This window comes from Schistocerca serialis, chromosome 1 (genome assembly GCF_023864345.2).
Source record: "Schistocerca serialis cubense isolate TAMUIC-IGC-003099 chromosome 1, iqSchSeri2.2, whole genome shotgun sequence".
Classification (NCBI taxonomy): Eukaryota; Metazoa; Arthropoda; class Insecta; order Orthoptera; family Acrididae; genus Schistocerca; species Schistocerca serialis.
In genome coordinates this window covers 523,103,336-523,109,018 of record NC_064638.1, presented here as the reverse complement: position 1 = coordinate 523,109,018, position 5,683 = coordinate 523,103,336, and positions in this window count along the sequence as shown.

Here is a 5,683-nt window from a genome sequence, read left to right as displayed (position 1 = left end):
TCTTCGTTTCGATAATACATTGCCATACAAACTGCATGAAACTAACTGGCTGAAAAATAATACTTTAACCACTTTTTCCAGTCGTAACGTCCAATCAATATAGAAGCCAGACCGGAACGTGACAGATATTTTTTGCCACTACAGCGTACTACTATACTATCAGTTGCTCTATGTTCAAGATATAGGTATCAAACAGTTAATTTGATAAACTCATACAAAACATATTAAATCAAAATTCGGTACAGCGTTCATAAATCTGGTTTGGGGAAGAGGGGTCGTCGTCTCACTCAGAAAAGGAATGTAGTCGAATGGTTCCGCCGGAGACTGTCACTCTGAAAAATTTCGTATGCCATCTCAGGAAAGAAATCAGCCATAGAAGAATTAAGTTCTGGCTTTTCATTTAGATGCCTGGTGCAAGCCTTTTAATCAGATTCCGTCGCAGCGGCTAGGGTTCCTACGCGTCAGGTGTAAATAACTGGTCAACAACTGTGATGGGAAAGATTATGGTGTCGTGTACATTTTGTGGATACTCATGAGAGGAGAGGTCGAAGGAGTTACCTGTTGCCAGCAGATAGCTTACTCCTCCCGAGTAGTACCAAGAGCGTAGCATCATCATCCGACGAACGGGTCACCATGAATAGTCTTGTCCAACAGACATTACGGAGTTATCTGGAATGGAGCCCGGGATATTTATGAAATGCCAGGTAATCAGGGACGTACGCTACGTTCTGGTTTTTTCCCAAGTCGGCTAAATATTGAAATACAAATTTCTACCACTACAAGTATTCGAACTAGACATCTCCCAGATAAACAGCATCGTAAATTAGGAATCTCTTCCAAGGATATAGCCAGGGTTCCCCCTAAAGTCCTCTACAGTGTTGACTACAGTACGTTCAAGATGTCGAGCACGTAATCGATTTGTGAACGGAGTGTTATGACAAGGTCATCGACGTGATGTAAAGGAACTATGATCAAAAATGTCGATGAACGCACCATATATAAAAGAAATTAAAATAGAAACCTGTGAAACCTAATTCTGGGACAGAGCTCTGGCGTCCCGACATCATGGCAATACTACGTGCCTGAAATTCAGGCAAGCACACCGCAGCTCTGTAATGTTGGTAGTCTATCGTCTCTGGAGCTGCTCTGTAATATTCAAGAGGAACAATTGTTCTTAAGTTACCGTAGACGGCCTAGCAGTTCTCATATCTACAAACACATAACAAATGAGATATGTTTCCGCAGTCGAACAATCAATGGGTCTGCCTGCCACGCTGACGAACCACGTTAGACGCTAGTGCGGTTAAGGACACTTTCATCGCCGCAGGATTGGAGTTACATTCACTTAAACCTGTATACATCTGTGGACCTACTTCAAACTAGAAGATAACTCTCGGTACGGAAAAGCGAAGTTAACGCAGCTGCAGTATCCATTACCCATGCAGCACTGCTGTGAAAAATGTAGGAGAATGTGTGGGCTTGTCCTATAATTGTTTTGTACTACACTGCTATTGTTTCAAGCATGTGAGTGAACTCCGAACGCACACGGCCTTCCAGTAACGTCTTTCACAAATCCGTTTAGGATTTTATGTGTTTGAGAAAGTACAAAAATCTGCCCACATATAATTCGTCACGGATACGTGTCTCTGTTGAAATACTACAGTCCTGAAGGCTGCCTGCCGACCGTTGTGGCCGAGCGGTTGTAGACGCTTCAGTCTGGAACCGCGCGACCGCTACTGCCGCAGGTTCGAATCCTGCCTCGGGCATGGATGTGTGTGATGTCCTTAGGTTAGTTAGGTTTAAGTAGTTCTAAGTTCTAGGGGACTGATGACCTCAGATGTTAAGTCCCATAGTGCTCAGAGCAAAATTTTTTGAAGGCTATTGTTGGAAGTAGAGAAAACAGCCTGTTTGGCCACAATTTATGACACTCGTCACGCGCTGTCTGCAGCAAGCATGTAGGCAACTCTCCACGATAGCACTTTTGATTTCCCTCTTTAACGGTGTCGGGTTGAAGAATTACAGCTTCTCTTTTCAGGTTCATCTGTAAGTAGAGGTATCGTCCTCAAAAAGTACAAGCAAAAAGACCTAAGGCCGCACACGAAGCAACTGCCTCAGACTCCCAGCTGGCTAACAGCCAGGAGCAAGTGACATCTGCTGGATTACTGAGGAGCCCGAGGTCAGGACAAAGGACGGTTCTGAATCACGAGAAGGAAATCGCACTGCCTGAGCATCTAGAAGGGATACGGAGAGTAAATGATACTTCACGGGTTGAGAACGTATGCGCTGGTATTTCAGTAATTACAATTTGGAGTCAAATTTACAAAGAACTTGGTAGTAAGAGCCTACTTATCAGCATGACGTTGCACCCTCTCTGGTCTGGATTTATGCACTCATTCGGTTGGGAAGGGGTCATCAAGCAGTTGTCTCCTCTCCTGAGGCAAGCTGGTCCACAACTGTTGTAACTGACATCCTAGATGCTGGCACTGGGACGGAGTTAACATCCGTGCTGGCCGCACACATGTTCTTCTGGGTAAAGGGCTGAACATCTTGCTGGCCACAGGAGTACTTCAATATAACACAGACAGTTCATAGAGACATGTACCATGAATTAACGAACATTATACAGTCGAAGAATGGCAGGACGATTCAGTTGCATGCAGTGGCGGATGCATATGGGGGACGCTTCCCTTCCCCCCCCCCCCCCCCCCCCCCGTCTTGCGGGGCCCGGGGCCACCACCTTTGCACTTTTGCCACCCGCGCCGCCCCCCGCGTCAGCCCTCACGCTATCCTTTCGTCAGTCGACTCGACTGAATGGAGTTATCGAGTAGTTGCACTTTCTTAAGTAGCAAGCGAATCTACATAGGACTATCCTACTTTGCACACTCTGTACAAAATATTTGTTTGTCTACCTGCATCTGTTGCTACAGTAGAAAGAAGTTTTTCAATATTGCGGTGCACAAAGACATGGTTGAGGTCTCACAATGAAGGAGGAATCCTCCTGGAGGATTGACTTAATGGCCTAGCTCTGCTGACCACTCACCCTGACATTGATTGTCCTATTGACGTTGTAATTAATCAATTTGCCAGGAAGAATACGCCCACAGAATTCAGCATTTAAGGAAGAGAACGACAAATGTAACTTTTTTATATCATAAGATGGCATTATATTGTATATGTGTATAATAAGTTTAAATAAAACTTTCTTAAACTTTGCATGTGACTTGATTATTTTTTATTACGGTAAAAGTAAAGGTAGATCGAGATATAATTAGCGCCCCCTGCTTGAGGTTTTTCTGTATCCGTCACTGGTTGTATGACAGGTAACACATGAGGACGCAGGATGTGTGAGGCGTATCGTTCTGCCGCGTGAGTATCCTCGGTCCCTACCAGCCGAGACCTAAAGTCATACCTGATGTCTCTCCACACTAGAACGCCAGGACTAGCACCGCTGTGCCTCTCCGAAATATTGGAAAGAGAGATCGCCAGCATACTCGCTAAAGACGGACATCTGGGATAGTGCAGAATCGCGATGCATCGCTGAACTTAAAGCGACGTCATTTATCACCTGTCCATGCTTCCCGTTACGGAACCATCCAAACCAGCCGCTTGTGTTGTGGTGTCAACGGCAGCCTACACATAAGACCTCAAATGCCGAGTCCAGCTGCTGCTGATCTTCGACTAATGAAATGATCGTGTGGCATTGTTGGCCGGGAGGCCCCATTCGGGGAATTTCGGCCGTAAGTCTTATTTCAGACGACGCCACAGGAGGCGACTTGCGCGTCGGTTCTGGTGCAGGATGATCCAAAATGTTGTGGGGAATCGGTCACGAATCCTCAGACGGCACGCGTACTTATGAAGCGTTTACGATGTGCTTGTGCACATACGGCGTTCCCCCCATTGTGGTGGTTATATATGTTTTCGATGGATCCTTCACGGCTAGTGTGTCTGCCCTCAGGTTCCCATGAAGTGCAAGCATCGACTCAGAGTCACATCTGAATGCCGCAAAGAATCTTGATATTGCCCGGTTCCACCAGCCAGCCGAACGGAGATGCACAATGACGCCCATTTCAAACTCTGTCAGGTTCTGATTTCGCTGTCACATCACACGAACTACACAGCATCTCCGTGCCCTTCACAGTGACCACTCAAAATCTGAAGCTGTTCACACCCCTTTAATATCGCAGCAGGCCTGGTAAAAGCACTAAACACGAACAACACTAATGCACTCTAATGGCTGTTCTACCTGTCACAAAAAATTGCAATTCTTATCATTTATATACCGCCGATGGTATTCACGTGTACGACGAGCTTCACTTTCTCTGTCGGCATTGTATGTCCAGACAAAAAAGTTTTGTACCACCTACACACCTGCGAGAGTTTGTGTCTTTAGATTCAAAGAGAATACAGAATAAAAGAATAGACATTATGGACTATAAAAATCCGGTCTACAAAAAGGTCAGTCAAAAAGCAATTCTTTTGTGCATGTATGAAATAAAAACCTGCTGCTGGGAGCACTCAATACTGTTCACTGTAAGATGCATAGAGTATCCTTCGCACTCTCTTCACAAGGTAGACGTTGCTGCTCAAGTCTACCGCAGTCTCCGACGGCGGCCATTCTGAGGTCATCAAATTCCATCTCGTGCCAAGCATATTTAGTTTAAGCCAAGTCAGCATATAACGCTGGGCGCTCCGTTCGGTTGACTCCTACCTCCTGGAGGAAGGTGTTCCTAGGTGAGTGCGGTTTGACTGCGCAACATTGTCTCGAAGGAAGGACCCACAGCAGAAATGTTGCCTCTAGGTTTGGAAAATATGATGGCGGAATCTATTCCGATAGTTTAAAGCCTTCAAATTACCCTCGACGGAGATAAGAGTCTCCGATATCCATATACGATACCAGCCAAACGCATGAATGATCTTCAACAAATCACTCGCAATTGACAAATCAATATAATGTTAATCAGACAGAACACCCATATATGTCCACATACACGTCAATGTCATCCTTCCTCAAACCCTCACTTACACTGACAACGTGCACATACCTCTGATTCAAGAATAAAAAAAAATTAAAAAAATTATCTCCCATGTACCTCCCCTCTCCCCCCCCCCCCCCCCAGGCCCGCTCCCCCCTCCCCCACACACGTTTTCACGAAAAGAAAATTCCCCGAATTCTTCACTTTTACCGATCTTACATGCACGTATTACACTGAAGTGCCGAAGAAACTGGTATAGACTTGCGTATTCGAAAACAGAGATATGTGAACAGGTAGAACACGGCGCTGCGGTTGGCAACGCCTATACAAGACAAGTGTCTGGCGCAGTTGTTAGATCGGTTAGTGATACTACAACGGCAGGTTATCAAGATTTAAGTAAGTTTGAACGTGGTGTTATTGTCGGCGCACGTGCGATGGGACACTGCATCTCCGAGGTAGCGATGAAGTGGGGATTTTGCCGTGAGATCATTTCACGAGTGTATCGTGAATATCAGGAATTCGGTAAAACATCAAATCTCAGACGTCGTTGCGGCCGGAAAAAGACCCTGCACAAACGGGACCAACGACGACTGAAGAGAATCGTTCAACGTGACAGAAGTGTAAACCTTCCTCAAATTGCTGCATATTTAAATGCTGCGACATCAACAAGTGTCAGCGTGCGAACCATTCAACGAAACATCATTGATATG